This window comes from Grus americana, chromosome 7, assembly GCF_028858705.1.
Source record: "Grus americana isolate bGruAme1 chromosome 7, bGruAme1.mat, whole genome shotgun sequence".
Classification (NCBI taxonomy): Eukaryota; Metazoa; Chordata; class Aves; order Gruiformes; family Gruidae; genus Grus; species Grus americana.
The window spans coordinates 2,195,001-2,216,472 of NC_072858.1; positions in this window are offsets into that span (position 1 = coordinate 2,195,001).

Here is a 21,472-nt window from a genome sequence, read left to right on the forward strand (position 1 = left end):
CATGCATCAACATATTACTGATAAAGGATCTGTGAATGCAAACGCTCAGGCACTCCGTTTTACTTTGGGATTGAATCCCGTTACTGAGCCACCCTTTAGGAACAGGCGGGAGGCGCGGAGGTTACAACGTGAGCTGTGTGAAGGATCTCGCATGAAGTTCAAGGCCTCCAGAAGTCCTTAAACCTGCTCTTTGTAGACACGCAGCTGCAGGTTGATGGTAGTACATACTCCTCCGCTGTTCAGGCATCCAAGGAGACGTCTGTATCATCCGAATTATCGTCCAATGCTAGCGTCCACCTAGGAGAGGGTACTCCCTGGTGTCCATCGTCAAGGATGGGCTGCCTGTGCTGGGACGCTTTGCAAGCTGGTGCTCTCGGTGGGTGCTCTTTGTTTCCTGTATTACCCTGCAAGTGAAGGCTACATCTCAGAGCTGTGTGTTTAATATTCACCTCCTTCCATCCTTCTTCATCCCATTTGCATGCTGCAATTAAAGAAAGTAGTCTTGTTTGCATAGTGCTTTAAAAATGTTTCTGTCAGCAACAACACTGGGGTTTGAAGAGCGCTGTCTCTCTAAGAGCAGAGCTAACTAATTGCATAAGGGTCACACCATCTGTTGCTAAAGAAGTAAATCTTCAGATGATAAGTTAGGATTTATGGAAAACCTCCTGACAGGGATAGCTCTTGCTTGGGTGCTTGCTTTTTTCCGATGTTTTCAGTTGTTTTCTATTAATTTCCTAAGCTTTGATTTTTTTTCTCCTTTTTTTTTTTTTTCCCCCAAGGGAAAAAAAAAAGACAAAAAGAAATCCTTACTTAAAACTTGGGAGAGATTTTACAGAAGAAAAGGCACCAAAGTCCTGTCTTGTAGGCACCGCTCAGGAGATGGTCCCTATTGCAGTTCACCTGTGAACCCCTGCCTCAGATTTCCACTTCTTGCCCTTTGTGGTTTGAATTCCCTCAGGAGAAGCTGCAGCTGAGAAGTTGGGGTGTCCTACTGAACGTGCCTCATGCCCTGGGAGGTGCTGCCGATGCAAGGTGAGGGTGCAGGGCCTCGACAGGCTCATATCTAAGTCATCCGAAAGGCTCAGAAGAGTGTTGCAGGACACCGGTAGCCACGTGCTCCTTTGCAAGCTTTAGGCATGCACTATTTTCTCTGATTACGTTACCTGTCCTCTCCTAAAGGAGAGTATTGTCATGAGTTACTAATTTAGGTAACTTCTCTGCAAGAGTATCGCATGAGATTGCTATACATTCCTATGACGTACTAAAATCTGGAGACAGGGGTTTTGTTTGCTGGGAAAAATAGTCTATCTTGAGAATGCAGGTAGCAGCTTTCTCACTAAACATTTGGCTAGGGATTCATGGCGACGTGGGAAACCAGTACGTTTCCTAAATCCCATAGCTGTGGCTTATTGTCTGCATTTTACGCTGAGAAGCATCAATATGCCTTATTATAAAACACATGTTGACATATAAAAGGAATTAATAGCTTTGAAGTGGACAGGAATTACTCGACCCAGAGCAGCACGTAAGTTTGGCCAAAAGTCTTCAGCACGGTCTGGAGCCAGTTCAGTTACCGTACAGCTCCTCTCTCCCGGAACGTTTTGAAATAAGCCTCTTCTTCCTGTGACCACTGTCCCTATGCTTTCAGCGATTTCAGTGCACAATGGTAAACTGATTAGGTACGTAAATTTATATTTTTCTGTGCGTATCATTCCCAGTCAGCCAGGTTTCCTACTGGATCTGCCAATAATGGTAATTAGTTCACTTTGTCCAGCGACCCGGTGGCAGAAACATTTTGGACACAGCCATATCCCTGATCTGCGTTCTGCCAGAGATGACTTTAATAGCAACTGCTTTAACACCTGAGCTTGTCCATATGGGTAGGAAGTATCTTACCTTCTGTAATAACAAAGCTCTTCAAAGTCTCATGCTATGTAGCAGCAGAAATGTATCTCTCCTGGTGATGCTGACTGACCCAGAAAGATGCAATTTTTTATTTGCGTCACAGTGAATTTTTGGACTTGTGGCTATGGAAAAAAAAAAAGAAAAAGCCTTTGCCAAGCAAACGTTTGTGGAAGCCCGAGGGGCAAGAATGTGAGGTGGTAATGTTAGGTTTCTACTAACGTTTCAGAATAGAGATGAATTTTAGTCAAAGTTTTCTGTAGGTCAATGTAAGGTAATCAATGTTGTCTTTTAGTGGAGTAATAAATGGACCTTTGATTGCAGTTTGAAGAAATGATTGCACTTTGTCCATTGACTCAAAAAAATTGTTGGGTCCTTTTTCTAATTAGACAATTCTCATGTATACAGAGTGTATCCTGCTGGTGTCAACGTGATCATCCGCATCTCCTGAACCCTGCCTTTAGGTTTCTGTGAGAAATGAGCGTGGTCAATCCCACCAGTTTGAACAAACCAGCATCACTGATGATGAGAGATTAATGTTTGTGATAATTTCAGTGGTAGGAAGCTGAGAGCAAGGCTCAGAGGATTCTGGTTTAGATGCTGACACACAGCCAGCTCAGGAAAGGTTTTTAACTTTTCATTGTCAGCGGAGAAACATTTCCAAGGGTTTTTAATATGCCGTCATACAACCTGGGCAATACAAATGTGCGCCCTTTTCAAAAATACACCTACATTTTTCCCGAGAATCACTCACTTGAAAACCAGCTACGATGAAGGAATATTTAAAGTTGAATTTTTAGCTGGTGTATATGATTTTGTTATATTCATTTTCAGTAAAAGGCAACTGGGAAGTGACGCGATGCATAAAAGAACAGTGTGCTAGAAGCTGATGTCTACAGGAATTTAAAAATCCCAACTCTCAGATTTTCAGTGAACCGTACAATATTTTTAATCAGGGGAAGGAACGAATTAATATAAATACTTTACGTAAACCTTCATTTGTATCGTTGATAACAATAGTTAGAAATCTCAAAGCTGAAGCAAACCTTATTTAAACAAAGAATCTGTCAGGTCTGCTGATGTTTCGATTGAAGATGGAAATTTCATTGCAGGGGTGGATGCTGCAGACAACCAATATGCACAGACAGCTGAAGTCTGCATGCGATTCCTGCAAGTGTGTCCCTCCCATAACTATAGCTTATTGTGCAAGGAGAATGGCAAGAGTGGTGGTCTGTAAAATATATTAGTTTTTGTATTTGTTTTCAGGAAACCACTGCTCTTCTGCATCAGGGGAAATGGCAGCACAAGTACAGACATTCTCAAAAGTATTTGGTGGTTTTGTGCTCACTCAGTGGATGCTTTTTGGATCAGATATCTGTGAAAATTGTGAAGATGATTCTTAGACACCAGCTCTGGCAATCCCCCCGCCTTGCGTTCTGGCTGGCCCCAGCTGCTCTCCGCTGCGCTCCCCTGCGTGCCGATGCTTGGGATGCACGGGCTGAAGGGACGGGCACTGGCAGGAGCACAGAGTGGAAATTCAAACGACAGCATGTTAAGAGATTTGATTCTGGTTTATTTGTAACTAGAAGTTGTCATCAACCAAAGCAAAACAGAGCAAATCTTTGCTAAAAAGGATGATTAACACAGTGTTAAAAAAAAATGCAACCTTCATTTGGAGAACCTTTTCTCAGTAAGTATTCTGACAGCTTTTGGTGCCACATTTGATATAAAGCCCATGAAGGGTTTCTCTGTTAGAACAAGCGCATTATAACCCTACATGCAAAGTTTAGATTTTGCAAAATTTTGATAAGGAAGCTTGTACACTAATGAGCCTGGGGGACATGTTGCCCGGTCTGCACGTCCTCAATGCATTATTTGTGCAAGACAAAAGAACAGATCTACCGCGTCAGGAGTTTCTCCAACTCCACCCTGGTGACTTTGTTCTGAGTATCAGTAGAAAGGAGAGATTTTTACTTCTGAAACCTTTCATGATTGCTACCAAACTCGCCCCCATTTACAAATGCGCTGTGGGATCTTCAGCACAGAGCTGTTTTCTAACTGCTTTCTCAGCTTGCCCTGAAATTTGACTCGTTCATGCTAGAGAAGGCAATTTAAAGGTTTCAGTAGGATCCGGATGGAGTGAGCTGGATATCCTCTATGGACGAGTTAACATAAACCAGGCTACTGGTGAATCAGCTCTAGACCACCGATGCCTTTCCACATATTGACCTATACTAAAAATGGCTGGTGTGAGTCTGACAAAATGTTTTGCTCACCAAAAGCAGAGAAACGAACCCAGTCAGCTTTGTGGTCTGCTGCTCCCTCCCAAGAACCGTAAGAAAAGCCCCAAGGTGAGGCTGGTGTTAAAAGTTAAAATCTGTGTGACTCTGGTTCACTGGAAAGCTCCTTAGACAGTCCTGAGCTGAAAACATGCATCACTTCATTCTTTAGTACAAAAAAAAATATTTCAGATTGTACTTTGGACATGATGTCCACTTTTTTGGCTCAATAAACAAGCCAGAAATTGTTTTTTAGATTTCCTCCTTGGCATTCACAAAGTTTTGCCTAAAACCCTTGGAGACATGCTGAAAGAGATTTATTTATGTGCATTGCAATGAGCTTGCCAAATAACTTCAGCTTCATGTTTTTTAATATTTTTCTAAATTTAAAAATTAATAAAAAGAATAAACTTTTGGTTTAGTCATTATTAATTATGAATATTTCAATCTATTCTGCCTCAAATATCAAAGAAAAACAAAAGCTAAGGTGCTGCTAGGAAGTTAAAAACACTGGCACATGCCCTACCCCTGTTAAGTGCATTTGTTTTGTAGAGGTTTTTCTATTACTTTCTTGGTGACACTTTCTCCACTTTATCAAAATTTGGAGATCAGCTTGGAGACTTCCTTTTGTAAGAGTCGTTGGCTAACTCGCTTCTATTAACTTTTGAACTGCTTTTTTGGAAGTGTTAGAAGGAAAAAAGCAGTTTTGCTTTAACAAAAAGGACACACTTTATGAACTGTGATGTTTTTCCCTTCAAAGTAGGAGGAAAAATTCCCAGACTTAAGTAGGAGCAAGACCAGATTTGCCCTCCTTTCCCATGTACGTAGCAGAGCTGAGGACACTGTAGATGAAATTAGGGTTTACTTGATTTGTCTCATAAGTAGTAAAAAATAATTACTCTGGTTGTTTTGTGGTTTCAGAACACTGTGGTCTACTTCAGAAGTCTGGGACATCCTTTGGTGTAGCAATTCCGAGTTTTAGATTTGATTTTATCAAGTATTTGAATTAATTAAAAGGTTAGTTAAAATATATTCTGTCCATATCAGTTAGACGTAGATGATAGTATGCTGTTTTCCTTCCTGAGCTTGGTTTGCCATCTGTAAGGGGTGATGATATATATTTATGTCTACTGTGCAAATGAGAAACAGATAATGGCATGGTAATATTAGATACGAGGCTTTGATAGGGATTTTAATATAGTCACTATATCAAAAAGCAAAATTGGAGCCCTAGAAAATGTCCGTAGATATACTGCACTATGTTATGTGGATGCTACACCAATGTTTAGCAAATTGTTTATCACTGGCATTGTTTGCTTACGTGTGTACGGGGGTTAAATGCACCAGTTATGGCAAAACTTGGTCTCAGTGTACTCGCCAGGATCAAGGAGCAGCTCAAGTATTGAACTAAGCCTCTAGTAAAGTCATGTTAATTGTTTTAGAATAAAAATAATTAGAGGAAACTGTGGCAGAAGTTATTTCCCCAGAATTTTTGTTGTTCTTGTAATTTTTTTTTATTTTTTTAAGGCACAAAATGTGTACTCACCAGGGGACCCAAGAGTAGGGTTTGTGCTCAAATCTGCTACTTTCCTCCACCCTAAGCCTTCAGAGCCATGTTTTACCATTCAGTAGCTCCAGGTTGAAAGGAACTTGTCAAATGCTGAACCTGGGAGCGCAACCGAGATGGAGGGAGGGGGATGTCGTCATTTTAAAATTCTCTGCCGGCCCCTTCTCCGAGGCTGCCCCAGGATGCTGCCTGCAGAAGGAGCTGCAGAAAGCAGCAGCTGGACTTTGTTACTGGATTGAGTAGAGTCATAACTGAAGGTAACGGAGAAATAAGTAGGAATAGAAATAAGCCAGGCTAAAATATACCTTAAATAATGTCAGCTATCCCTCTTCAGATCACTGTAGGGTTTTTTTCCCTCTGAACTATGTTTTGTGGTGGAAGGATATTGAAACAACTGTCTTTTTTTCCTTCTCTTCCCCCCTCCCCCCTTTTACTATGTAATATAAAAACAAAGAAGTATATTGTATTAATATGAATACGTGCCAGAGAGAGCTTTATAGGGTCATTAATACATTTCTTGGGAGGTCAAAAGACATGAAACCGAAGGGCTTGTGCCTCACAATAAAAGTGAGGCATGTATTGTTGGCCCAGGAAAACATGCCCTGGAGTATAATATTTGTGTATTTAAAAAATTATACTGGCAGAAAATACAAGGGCAGCTGCAGTGCTTTGGACTGTGCGTAACAGAAGTGACACAGGTGAGGGCTGGAATTGAGGTTGTAATGGTGGGAAAATTGGGCTTTTGCCTCTTTTTCGTTCTTTATGAGGTAGAAAAAATTGTCTTAACAGTTTAAAAAACATTTTTCTCCTTAGGTGTGTGTGTTTTTTGTTTTTTCTTTAAATATAAGAAACTCTGGTCACCTGTATACTAGGCTCTGGACGCATGAACAGGATATGGGTGGAGAATGGATGGAGAGCAGCCCTGAGGAGAAGGACTTGGGGGTGTTGGTGGACGAGAAGCTCAACATGAGCCGGCAGTGTGCACTGGCAGCCCCGAAGGCCAACCGTGTCCTGGGCTGCGTGTCCAGCAGCGTGACCAGCAGGTCGAGGGAGGGGATTCTGCCCCTCTGCTCCACTCTGGTGAGACCCCCCCTGCAGTGCTGCATCCAGCTCGGGGGTCCCTAGGACAAGAAGGACATGGAGCTGTTGGAGAGAGTCCAGAGGAGGCCACGGAGATGATCCGAGGGCTGGAGCACCTCTGCTATGGAGACAGGCTGAGAGTTGGGGTGGTTCAGCCTGGAGAAGAGAAGGCTCCAGGGAGACCTTACAGCCCCTTCCAGTCCCTGCAGGGGCTCCAGGAAAGCTGGAGAGGGGCTGGTGCCAAGGGCAGGGAGTGACAGGCCAAGAGGAATGGCCTGAAGCTGCAGGAGGGGAGATGGAGATGGGATGTGAGGCAGAAATCCTTCCCTGTGAGGGTGCTGAGGCCCTGGCACAGGGTGCCCAGAGAAGCTGTGGCTGCCCCTGGCTCCCTGGCAGTGTTCAAGGCCAGGTTGGATGGGGCTTTGGGCAACCTGGGCTGGTGGAGGGTGTCCCTGCCCATGGCAGAGGGTTGGAACTAGATGGGCTTTGATGTTCCTTCCAACCCAAATCATTCTGTGAGTCTATAATATCCCACAAAAACCCTGGAGAGTGGAAAAAATTAACCACCTAAAGCAGCGGCTTTAGAAAAATCTCTGTTAAGGCAGAAAATATTACCAACCCAGACCAACTCCTCCTCTCTGGGCTGTGTTGGTGTTGGGATACTTGCCTGTGCCCCAGGGTGGGGATGGACGGGCAGTGGTGCCTGGGGCTGGCACAAAGGACGCGGTGACCTCCAGCCTTCCCTGGGATTTACTGCTGCCTTTTTATCCTGCTCTGCTGGTTGGTGCAAGGGTATTTTTGAGTAGGCATTTCTCAAGAAATCAAAACTCCTGTCTTTTCTCATAAAAGACTGAGAACAAACTAGGTAGAGACAGAGGTCTCCTAGAGAAGACCAATGATAGACATATCTTTTCTGTTATTTCTGAAGTAAAATAAAAAAACAACCAAAGAACAGTGCTAAAAATGTCCAGACGTAACTGCTTTCTCCATTCAACTCCTTCATCTCATTAAAAAAACCCTCCAAACAATCAAACTCAAAGCATGTCTCTTGCTTTCATAGGTGCATAACCCCTTTGCCGACCAAGCTGAAGCCTATGCAGATTTTAAATACACTTGCATCTGGATAGTGGGAAAAACTCCCTACTTTTTAACAACCTTGATGCTTGGAACAGGCAATGAGTTTATTATTGGTTTGTCTGTGTAGGTCAGCACAGCGGCCGAGCAGAGGGCTATGGCTGGAGAGCCTCATTTCACCCTACCGACTTGTGCAGGAGAGCAAGGCTGCCCTAAATGTCTGCACCAGTGAGCCTCTTCCATTGCCATGAAAAGTTGTAGCTAGCTATTTGTTTAACACTCTGATGAAGCCTTTCATTATCTTACCAATAATACACTGCAGAAAATGGAATCATTAGAGTGCAGCAGCATTCAAATGTAAACATTTGAATAATTTACACTTCCAACCAGTGTTAAACAAAAGGTTTCAATCTCTGATGGAAATCTGACAATAAATATTAATTTCTAATTTTCAATAAGTAAACTTTATGATTCTTAAATCCTTTTTTTTTTTTTTCCTGAAGTGTAATGGCAGTTTTGACACTTGGGCACATTTGGGATTAAAATTTCCCTCTGGTCAACAGAACCATGAAGAGTCATTATAAAAATTAAAAGCTAGAAATAATTACAAATGCTACAATTAGTAGCAATTTTGGGATCTTGCTGTACTACAACCAACAAAAGCTGTGTCTTTTCCGTGAAGTTTCCCTGAGGGATGTGAAAATAGAAATGGAGGAAAGGAATTGCCTTCCCGGTTGTGGCCTGAGACTGGAAGGGTGCCAGCACTGAAATAATTTTGTGATAGAGGAGGCAGCAGTGAAGTGGCAGGAGTGTCATTTATAGGCAACAGCTTTGGAAAAGAAGGTGAGATTTGCAGGGGGGAGTCACTACCTGCAAACCATGGGAGCACCCAGTGTTCCCATGATAGACGTCTCTCTCGATTTCCACTACAAACTTTTATTTTCAGAGGTTTATGGGTCTGTAGTAAAAATCCACTCAGAGTTTACACTTGGTTTACACCAGGTCTCTGTCTACCAAAGTTTATTTTAACAACATTTTTATGTGGCTCTTCTTCATGCGGCTTCAGTTGAATAAAACCCGATGCGCACCGGTTTCCAATGCTGCCGCATAGTTTTACCACCGGAATGATTTTTGTGGTCAAAGAGATCAGGTGGGTCATAATTATAAGCACAGGCTTCCAATACAATTAATGGGTTTTTTTCAATGTGATTTTAGCACGTCGTTGTTGGAAGGCAAGAGTTCCATAAAATGTGGAGATGCGATCGCACAGTAAATGTGTCTACGAGATAGTTCGTCAGAGACCTGCAACGCCTTGCCTTGCTCACCTGGTCCAGTGCTCTGTGTCCCACCATGGCCACCACTGACATATGAAGTGATGGATTTGGGGAATTATCTTCTCTTTAAATCATATTCTAGTTACAGTGTTGGAGACGGGCTTACACACAAGAATATTGATGTGCAGTGCCCCTTCCAGATTTTGCATTTACTGATTCTGCTCCTTTGTGATACACAAATGTCCGTACTTGAATATTGCTGCCATGTTGATCCTAGCGATGTTCATTTGTCTGAGTTGCAGGTTGGGCAACACAGGATTTCTTTTCATCTGCTTTGAATTTGTGAGCATTTAATTGATTGTGTGCTTTGAGTCAGAAGCTCTTGATCTGGCTCATCTGTGCTGATCAGTATTTTTTATACTGCATCACATCTTCTCTTACGTGCTTCCTTCTAAGGTATAATTGTTATCTACCAATCTCTTTATATTTCATTAATAAATAGATTTCCAGTCCTCCTTTGATCATTCCTGTCATCATTCTCTGAGCTCCTGGGATTTGCGCAATGCTGTTTTCTAACACGAAGTAACCAACACTGCAGTCAGCAGTCCAGAACAATCCCCATCATTAATTTATATTCTTTAGGATAGTTCCTAGAGAAACTTCATTCTAATGTGTCTGTGTGGTCCTGATTAACATCAGTAATCCCTGTGATAGAGTTGTTCAGTAATCACTATGGGGGAAGGGAAAAGAGAAATAAAAATAAAATAATTTTTGGATTGTTCATGGGTAAAGACCATCAAACTTTCCACAAAGGATTTAAAACAAAATGAACGGTACTTTCCAAATCTCCTACATTTAATTTTTTCCTGTGCCTAGGTTGGGAGGAATGTTTGTTCTTTGCATTAGTGGATTTTTACACAGTAATGAGAGAGGAAGAGAGAGGGAAGGGGACCACAAGGGATGGTCAGTTGGAGAAAACCACCTAAGGAGCCCCCTGCCCTTCTCAGCAACCCCGCGCCTGCTCTCCCGCCTGGGAGTGCAGCATTAAGGGTGAGAGTTTCATTACTCCCTTTGCACTTTTGTGCTATAAAAATTTTTAGAGCGGACTGAAACCTGACACGTCGGAGAGGTTGGGCCCGTCTCACTCGTGGGGGGAGAGGACGGGGCTGGGGAAACTCTCCTTCGTGCCAAGGACCCTTTGCACTGCCCAAGCGTGGGCCCTCATTGGGGTCCTGCCTATCGCCATCACTTCTACGAATTATGAGGGGGTTTGGCAGGAATCTGGGTTCGAGTGACATCCAAACAGTGACTGGATCTGTCGGGCCCCGCTGACCAAGGTGGGGTAGAGGGGTGGATCAGGATGAAGCAATGTGCAGGACTTGTCCCCGTGCTGCACGTCAGTGTGCCCCAATGCTATGCTTTGGGATGTGGCAGACTGACTTAAAAAAATTTCCAAAACAGTTTGAGAAACTTCATTTTTTCAGAAACCACTTCCTACATATATGTATGTCTATACATAAAATGTTTTTTATACGTATATATCTGCAGTACCGGGAGTGGAAAAGCTGTTATTAGACTGTTGGAGCCGCAGTTGGGTGATACAGCCGTAGGTGTGCCGCAGCCGACTTTGCGTACGTTGGCCCCTGAGGGATGCATGGCCGTACTGCGTGACAGCGTGCTCCGTGTTTGCCTCACCACAAATGTAGGGAAAGCAGCAAAATGAGAGGGCTCTTGAACATCCCTTCACACAGTCTTTACTGCTTTGCTCCGCTCCGCTCTGCTCCAGAGGAGACCCCCCCAGCACCGTCATCTGTTGTCCGTGGCAGTCGCAGAATGGAGATGGGCATAAAATATTGCCTCTGAGCGCTAATCAACACTGCATTTATGGCAGAAAATATTTGGCTAAGCCAAGCTACTGCCCAACACCATGTCTTCTTTTCCCTGTTTTCTGGTCTCTTCTTGCCCTGCTGCCTCCTGGCATGTGGAACTAGAATATACGTTAGGAAGGAAAGATGTGTGAATTGTTTTCCTTTTAGAGCAACTTGCCTTTATTGAGATGCATTTGTTATCTTGGACTCCTGAGAAGCACCTTGCCCTTTTCTTGCTCTATTTTCCATTTCTGTCTCTTCTTCATCCCTAACTTTATTTTCTCTTTATTTTCCTTCTCAGTTTTTCTTTTTCTTTACATCTTCTTCCTTTCTCTACCCATGCTCATCCTTCTTCTCATCACTCACTTGATTTAAGGTAAGGAGAGCACATGTGAGGAGAATTGCCGTGTACAAAAGTTAAAGATATATATATAGGATCCTTCATAATGTGGTTCACTCAGGCTGGTGATAGTGAAAAGGTATGTTTTCCCTGAGCTTGCCAGCAGTGTAAACCATTCAATTGATAACGTAATACGTTTTTATGGTCTCTGTATAGCGATTTTCCATTTAAGTGTAAGTTAAATTGATGAATTCACATAGAGGCATAGAGGAAAGTTTTTCCTTTTTCTTTTGTAGTATAAATTCTACATGAACACTCCTGCCCTCCATTGTGAGTGGGTTTTCCTCCCAGCCATACATGAAATGTGCCCTTAGGTTCTGTTACAAGTAGGTTTACACTGATGTGTATGGCTGCTATAAGCATTATGGTCTTGATCCTGCGCTCATTGAAATCAATGGCCGTGCTCCTCTTCCCTGCAACGGTGCGAGATCAGAGCCTGCAGGTTGCTCTGAGAATACAAAAGACCTCGCGGCTTTGTTTTTGGATGCTTTTGCATCTGTTTTGTGAGTATCAGTTGTTAGCCAGATCTGCTCTATCTGCTCTTCTTGTCTTCTGACACACAGCATTCACACTTTGGTGCTTGCACTGGCAATTACTTAGGAATTTTTATTTGTAGGTTATCCAATTACAGAGTTTCTCGTCTTGTTCCTGTTGGCTTGGGAGATCTGTTACTTGAGCTGAGATCTTTTTCTTCCATGAAAACTAAGCGGCACTTTTGCCGGGTGGGTTATGGAAGTGGGGAGCTGCTGCAGGGAATGGCATTTGCTGTTCGGTGGGTAACATATTTTCTCAGTGACTTTGCTGGTTGGAGTGCCTGCCTTTCCCATGAAATGTAAAACGTGACCATTTGTGCTCCCTAACAGGATCCAGCGACACTTTCAAAGTGTCTGGTCACATTTCAACGTGGCTAAGCTGTAATTCACCCCTCTAAAATACATTAGTCAAATATATTTTCTGTACTCTGTTTCCTAACAAGGACTCACATATTTATTTTCTGTGCCAGCACTGCTATATTTCACATGAATTCTAATGTTTCAGTAGTTGGTAAGAAATCCTCATTCGTACGGATTTCATCTCCGCTTGGCTGAAAGGTGCTATTAGACGTAAGGGCCTGCATGTTTACACAATATTGGCTAAAATATTGGATTAATCTTTGCCATGCTTCATGATGAGCTAGCCTTGGCATGTCCGTAACCATAAGTTTCAGAGCATCGACTGCCAACTGCCCTGCTCGTGCGAGCCCCGTTTTGGACTGCAGTTCACAGAAACATCTAAGCACGTGCTTAAGTCCGTTTTGTGCAAGCACCTGGCGAATCCGTTATTAATCAGAATAACCTTTAGCAGTTTGTATAATGCGCTTAAAGTTTAGGGCATAGTGAGGTAATGTCCTTAACTTGGATGTTTTCTCAGTGGTGAGTTGAAGCACCACATCTGGCAACATCTGCAGCATCTGGGCTGAAGCAGAAGCAGGGGGATGGCACCAGCTGTCCCGGATGCAGCACGCAGGAGGGGTCCTAAGGATGCTGCTTAATTGCCTTGCCCCTCTACCCCTCAAACAATACTGATTGGGGAACCATGAGTTCATTTTCTGATAATAGGTGCTACACTTACTTAAAAAATGAGAGAAAACTCATGAACGTTTGTCTTGAGGCATGTGAAACTTCTGACCCAGCCCCACTTTAATGGCACGTTTGCCGTACAGGGGTCTCAGGGTTACCTTCCTGGAAACCTCCTGTGCTGCCTCTGTACCGGAGCCATGCTGGGAAGTGGGTCACTCCTTTGTTTTTAGAGTGAGAATTGAGCTTTGCAGCGTCTTTGGCATACCAATAAACCTAGCAACAATAAAAAGGAACAGTGTTCATTATACTGCTGTGTGGGGAGTTTCTTTAAGAGTTGGGCCCTAAATGGTTTTTAATCCCAGGATGCACTGATTGTGATAATGTGGAGAGGCAAACCAAGCATCAGTTATAAAATCATTGCGAATATAAGCAGAATAAAAAACGGTCAAAAGGATCTTGTTACAATTTCTGCTTATTCCACAAGGGCTTAAGGAAAGTAAAATAGGCAATGATTTTGTTTGGGACTTGTTTATGAAAGATTACTTTTTGTATAGGTAAGTCAAAAGGTTAAGGAAGTAAACAGAATTTAAATACAGTCAGTTTTAGTAATTTTTTCTGTTGTTTGCCTTAACTGCTTCCTAACATCATAAAAAAGCCTGCAGCACTCAGGTTAAAAGAAAAAAAAAAAAACCTCAAGCCAACAACGAAAACCCGCACCAGGCCAGCTTAAAGAAGTAAAAGCTGTAAAACGTAAGATATGGCACACCTATAAAATATAATTTTGCTTTTCAGCCTGCAAAAGTGCTGTAGATCTAAAATTACAATAAATCTCCAAATGTCCAGCATTGATTACTTCAAGCTTGTGGCTTTAATGGACAACAGAGCAGCACATTATGATGCCATGATTAAGGAATTGTGGAAAAGAGTGAGAGTGATTTTGAACTTTATTTTGGCACCTTGCAGAGCTCAACGTTACCACAATTATTGGTTTTCTGAAATATGTCCCTATGCATTATTCTGATCAGATTACTTGCATTGCACAATCCTCTGGTGAATAACAGGACAATAGCACAAAATAAATCTCTCTCTGAAATTTAATCTCCATGTCTGTAGACTGGCAAGAAGAACATCCACATCCCTCTGATAAGAAGTTGTATATTTTCCTGAACGGTGGTATATTTTTGTTTTATAATTGTCCTTAATGTAAATTCTCAAGCAAGAAAGCAGTGATGTCAAAGATCTCTGAGGAAAGAAGGGTTGAAATATGGGTAAAGTGTTCCCATAAGCTCAGCATGAAGAAACCCTAATTTTCTTAGAAAACTACAGGGGCGGGTGAATTCGGTGGCTTACAGAAATCATTAACCTTTCCCCTATTATTGGTTCTCAGTGTAATTTGTTTGATAATCTTCTTCCTCAGTGAATAGTAGTCCAGCTTATCAGCTAATAAAATATCCTCTCATACTTCTGCAATGTTGAGCACATTGTGGCTACGATACAGCTGACAGTAAAGCAAAATTACCTGCTCTTTTTGAGGTACGCTTCTAAGCCAGGGATTGGAAAGAAGCCTATATTTATGGACTGAAGGGTGAGCATGTGTTTATTATTGCTCATCCACTGAGCTCCGTGGACAAGCTAGAGAATAATTGCTACATTAAGAAAGCAGAAAATATGCTGAGTTTTAAGCACTCGGCTTTCACTTGCATGGGTTCAGAAATAAACCTTTATAAATGTGCAGGTGCTTACTAATCCTTGAGACATCCATTACACAGCTTTCGACCTGCATAAAGATCAATACATTTAGATAGGTACAGGAGGGGTTGCGTTAGTATCGCCGAGTTGCCAGTGGCTGGTCTTGGACGGGGGTTTGCAGCTGCAAAACGTAGGTGTGAATTCTGCTAGGGCAAATTCCCTGCGAACTCGCTGGGTACCCTGAAAGCTGTGGTTTGCTGTGCACGTCTGCGAGCGGGGCTCTTGGCATTGCTCAACGGCTGCTGGATCTGCCCGTGCAAAGCGCCGAGTTCCCTGTCAGGCTGCCATACCATCTCCTCTTGGCTGTGAATGTGTCCCCCAGGCAGCCCGAGCTCCCTCCCGGCTCTGGCTGCAGGCTTGCGCAGCATGCGAAGCATCATTAGGAGGCGATGGCAGAGCCTTGGTGGCACACCGGGACACTGCGTTAGCCTTTCACCTCTGCAGAGCTGGGTATGAGCCGAGGCTCAATTCACAAGTGAAAATTGGATTTGGGAACTTCATGTTAGCATCCGTGCCTTTCTATCATGAGAAGTGCTACGCAGGTGGGCACGACTGCCAATTCGGCTCAGAAACGCTCCAAGGCTGGGGTGGAGCACTGGACATTGCCAGTTGAGATGAAGACGTATTGGCAGAGGCGTGGGTGGAAGTTCACCCAGCAACTGCTTACATGATCCTGGCTCTGTTCCTGCTATGTGCTTTCAGTCGCTAAACAAACCCAACTGGAAGAAAAGTTGACTTTCCTGTACTGTGTGCCTATTCCGCACAGAAATTATGGAAAAGATTATTGAATTTGTGTGGCTCAGGACTCCAGAATAAAATATGCATTAAGTTTAAACAGAGATCATTAGGACCTACAAATTGGCACTGCTCCAAGGAAGCACTATCCAACAGTACCGCGTTGGTTTGTGTCTGGTGAAGTCCTGGCCTTTGCATTACATGTGTGTGTGCGTAGGCACATGCAGAGCAGCCCCCTTTTTCGTGCCATCTGGGAATAGGTGAGCTGCTGTGTGTTGTGCCCCAGGAGCTCTGGGACTGGTGGAGCAGAGTGTGCGCTGCTGCTGAGAGCATCCTGCCACATCTGGAGAGGTCAGAGCAGCTGCCAGAGGCAATTCTTGGGTGACTTTGCTCTGATTTAGCAGTCCTCAAAAACAGAGAGCTAAAAGCTGCCTGTCCTCAGTTCTTCTACTGACCTAGTGTGGGTTCAGAGATTAATCTGATCCGTAATTTGTTTTTCATCTGTGACTGGAGTGAGACGCTGTCTCTGGCACACAGAGTTTCCTTTCTATGTCTTTCCCATTCCTCCAAGCTGATTTTTTTCTTCCTCTCTGCTTCTCCTCTGCTTTGTTTCCAACAATTGCATTTTCATCAGTTTTCACTCCTGTTTTCAAATTTCGCTGGTCGAGTACTGTAAAATATCAGTTTGGAACAGTTTTGCTCACACTATCTTAAAACTTCCAATTAAAAATCTACATATTTTTCAAGCATTTTGAACTCTACATGGTTTATCATTAGTTATCATGGATTCTACCCAGAACTGACCAACACTTCTCTTCCTCCTCCCTTCTCCCTCCTCTCTCTCCCCTCTCTCCTTTCCTTCCGTGGTGATTTAGGCTTTCTCCAGACTTTATCGTAGCTGCAGAGGCAGCGATGCTGCTCTACAGCTGGAGGAGCGGCTGTGTCTGTCCCCGGGCACATCTGCACGGTGCTGGCTCGCCGGCTTCACTTGCACCCGCAGGGTACCATGTGGTGCTGCCTCACATGAAATGGCTCGCCACTGTCATTCTTCATTCTAGTGTGAATTAGGTGGTTTTTTTCAGACTGGAAAAGCTCAATCTGAACTGTTTTCTCAATGTCATTTTTTAGATATGGTTCTGTGAAGAGGCAGTGATGAAGAAGAGGGGCGATGGCGCTCAATTTTACCTCTTTCAGGAGTGCTAATGGTACCAGCGAGAGCAACCATCTCTTTATTCTCTGACTCTTTTGGCCTCAAAAGGTACCAGCTGATGACATTTTTCCATATGCTGTGCAAGCAGCCTGGCACTTACGTAGACCAAATCCTGTTCCTTTTAAAGTTAATGGCAGTTTCGCTGTGACTTTTAGTGAAACCAAGGTTTGATGGTTTTATATGGACTAGGTGGGGATGCTAATGCACATGGTGGGGCTATGTGAGTTTCAGTGATACCTGGATTTGTCCAGGATCCACACTGACGTCGTCTGTTCCACCATTGCACAGGGTTACGTGCCACCTACATGTGTGAAAGCACCGAGGCATCTCGCTGTCCTTGTAGAGTGGAAAATCTGCCTCATTTATTCTGCAGAATCACATTTATCCTGCAGAATAACATTTATCTCTAGCCATCACGGGTTGGTTATCAAAGATGCAGAAAGAACGGTTTTAATCAATCGAGTGAGTTTAAAACACAAAATTGAGAAGAGGACTTTCGTATCAGGAAAACGCAAGTTTTGTTAAGTTAGCAAAGGTGCTGCAGAGTGAAATGATGCTGCTGCTAAGTTGATGGCAAATCATCCATTCACCTCAACGGGATAGAACTGCAGATGCTAAATTTCTAAGAAAAATGAAACATTGTGAGTAAATATATCAGCATATTGCAATACACGTGATCTGACCATTGCTTGTCCGGTTGTTTTAGGGTATTACCTTGTTCACGGAATAGAGAAATATTTAATAGATATTATTTATAATTATATTTTGGTTTATCTTAGCTATGAACCTTCAATGAAGGAAGGTAATATTTATTCCTTCAAATGATTTTAGCACTTTATAGTGGTAGTTTACTGGTCGTTAAAGAAGAAATTGAAACTCAGAACCAGAGGGAAAATGTTTAGCAAAAATATATGTGTTGAATTGCAGTACTTTGCAGTGCTTAGCATTAATGTTACTCAATAACAGTTTGACTTCTGTGACTAGTTCACTGGCAAGTATTCAAATCACAGAGAACTCTATGCTTAGTTTTGTCATAATTTCTAGTTAAATATGTGTTATAGCACTTAAGTTGTTCAAGGTTCTTTATTAATCTAATTTTCTAAAATACCCAAAGTGGTCTGAAACTTAGAAATTCCCAGCAAAGATTTTAGTAGAAATATATGATAAGTTCCCAAAATTAAATAGACAAAGCTGATGCTTTAAAAAAAAAAAAAAAATCAGCTCCGGGAAATTAAATAGTTTTTTAAGATCTTAATTTCCAAAGTCTTAGAAAGCTTGTTTACTTTACTTTAGAATTAGATAATTCAATGGCAAAAGACACCTAGACTTTATATATGGGTGCAGGCAGTGGAACAGTCTTGAAAATACTTGACCATGGCAAGAGTCGTCATACATCAGTGAAACGCAGGCAACGGGGTTGGCATGTCTGAATGAGGAGGAGGAGACCTTCAGGAGAGCTTCCTGGTGGGCGTCCTCCGCCTGGTCTCAGCTGCTACCAAAATGCCCGTTTTGTCCAACTTACACTCAGACTTTCGTGCAAGATGTCATTAAGTTCTCAAATTTTGTATTGTGTCAAAAAAAAAAAAGTTATGGGTAATTTAGCGGCAATGCAGAAGCAGAAGTCTTTTTTGTTTGTTATGCAACACGTTGTAGTATGAGTATGGGGCACTTCTGCCCAGGTATGGTTGTAGAGATGGAAAGAAGAAGAAATTGGAACAGGTTGTCTCCTTTTAAAGCCTGCTTGATGTACAAGGAGACCAGATTTAATAAATATTGATTGGCCTAATATGCCAAAGAGGTTGCTTAAATGCAAGGGCAACGGTTGGTTGTGATGCTCACTGTAATTTTATGTTTTAAGGCCAAGTAACCGTTGAAAGTTACACATTTTGGACTCAGGAGAAGGACCTTCTTCCCAGGCTGACTCCTCTGGCACTTGCGTATTCATCCTCTTGACTCACTGCCTCACTTTTCTGGGCTTTGTGCATGTCTATAAATCCACCAAGGCCAAGCTGCGAGAGGTGTGCTAAGGCTGTGTGGGGATACGTGTCCTTGTTATTGCTTCCAGCATTTGCTAGGGACATTTCATGCAGGCAGTCAGAAAGGGGACACTGGCCATGAGCTGGATGAAAGAGGATGTGCAATGTGTGCCAGGGGAGTTGTTGTGGCTGTGGGGGCACGAAGAAGCTGCCTTTTGATAGTCCACATTTGATAGTCTACATCTTCTCTGAAGGCAGGGAGGGGGCTTAGTGGGAAGCCTGGAGCTGTGACTGCCTTGGCCACAGCCCAGGTGAAGCCCTTGAGATGGTTGAGTTCAGTGACTGGGGATCAAACCTGCAAACGTGGAGCTGCTCTTGTGCCAAAACACACCTCGTCTCAACCCAGTATGGCTCAGAGCCGAGGTCACAGTGAATCCCGACTGTCCGTGGCTGACTGTGATGGGGCCGACGTGAGAAAACTGCCAGGGAACTTTGGTGCTGGGAATCCTACTTAGCACTGCAAGGTCAGGTCGGTAGCTGGCTTTATTCTCCTACGCTCTTTCAGAAAAGCTTGATAAATGCATTGTGAAAATGTGAAATAAAGCAACTACCAAGTACTACGCAGATACTGATTCCCCCAGAATTCCGTCATATTTTAAATTCTGTTTCATCAGAGGAGAAAAAGAGGAAAACCAGGGGTGTTTATCAGTAGTCAAGCATCAGACCGATGGCAAACCTGGCTCACGTTTCGGCTCTCCATCGAGCGCTCCATTACCTTGGCTGCGCTGATTTCTCCAGCTTTCTATTGCTAGTTGGGCACTGCCGAGGCAGGACATGGTGCAACGCCCTGAGAGGTAGTTATTTAACAAAATCTACCGTGCAAAACGAGATCTTTCCGTGTTTCCTCAAATGTTTATGTTTGGCAGCTCGTTCGTTCCTTGTCCCTGAATTTTAGTTAGTCATCGAGAAGCGATGAGCTCATCGGAAGTAAACTGCCCGCCCAGCATCCCTTTGTGCTACCAAAGGTGGCAAAACATTCCTAATGTTTTTTTTTTTTTCTGTAAACACGTCCAAAAGGGAAAAAAAAAGAACAATGCGGAGCGGCGGCGAGCGGTGCGTCCACCCAGACAGTTTAACCCTTGGGTCAGCGTGTTTGTATTTCACTTACTGGATTGTTAATAGATTTTCTTCATTTGTGCGAGACATTGTGAATGATGTGCTGAGGTCTTTCTATTACTTCACCGCCGGCGCCCGTGGTCCACCTGTAAGAAGATAGTGTTAAAAGCTGCTGGAGTTTCTACCTCTTGACAACATCCCAGCTGTAGACTAGCAATAGCAATCCTCCTGTGGCAGTTTTAATTATCGGCCCCGGCGATACCATCAGTAAGTGTGTAATTACGTGTCACTTTCCTGGCTGTTGGGTATGAAAAGTGGAACCAGTGAGATGATGATCGTTGAAGCTGTAGACTCATATTTAAACAATTCAAAATGTGTAACTGGCAGTGTCATTAAACAGAGAGAGTCTGACCCCAGCTGTCAGTTACTTTTCCTTATGCAGATTTTTTTTCATGCTGTCTGTCAAAAGAGCTCCATGGGCTGAGATGGGACAGAAGAGGCAGCGTAATGCAGAAGTACTGCTCTCCTCCACTCCCGCCGAGGTGGTCTTTTACCCTAAATAAATACTCCTGGAGAGATTGTAAATAAACGGCCGACCACGCAGGAAATTATATAGACTTTGGCGATGAATAAACAAAGGGAGACTATCAAACAGATATTCGACCCTTCAAAAAATATGAATAAAATCTGACTCATTACCCTGAACTTAAAGAACAAGGCTTATGGTAATTTGGGGGATTCATTACTGAAGGATAAAAATGGAATAATTTTCATTTCTCCGTTTCTGCCTCAAAATTTTTGAAGCCATGTCAGATAAATGAATAACCTGAAGGTGGTTGTTATTATTATTATTATTATTATTATTATTTAAAGGCATATATGTACACACACACTCATATATATTTATATATATATGAGGGAGATGCGTGCACACACACACATCTACATGAGCAATAACAATTTTTGAATATTGCTTTCAAAAAATATTAGGATATGAATCGCTTTCACTTCAAAGTCAGATGTTTAAGGTGTGCAAAGTACTCGAAACTTGTCAGTTGGCCAATATATGCTAAACGGATGGAAAAAAATAAATATATGTGCATAGGAGTAGGCAAGTAAAGAATATTTTTTCTGCAAATAGAGTCAGAAATTTATAAAATGACAACTCTTCACCAACTGAAGACAGGCAAACTTATTTGACTGGGAACTTGGAAAATGCTGGCATTCCAAGAGTTAATTTTGGAAACACAAGCAAATAAATGAAGCAGTACTTTACAAAAAGAAAAATAAATAAATTGGAGGTTAAATAAACATTAATCTGTGAAGAGAGAGAAAAATGTTTCTTTAATTTTTAAAATGTTTGCATTTCTCATAACAAGGCTAAGTTACAGTTGCAAACAAATAACATTATCTCATACCCGTAAGACTCCTTAATTTAAAGCTTTGGAGTTCATGTTGACTCCGTCAGCAGCAGTGGAACAGCAGAGACACACTGGCTGCTCAGCCTTTGCAAAGGCACTGCATCACACCTGCTCTTGCAGATTTTAAGGATAAATATATTCATTTTGTGTGTGTGTGTGTGTGTTTCTTTACATATCTGTATATAAAAGCTTTGCATATATTTCTTGTTTCAAAGACAATGCCACAGACCAGCGCATACAGTAGTGCAGGCTATATTAATTG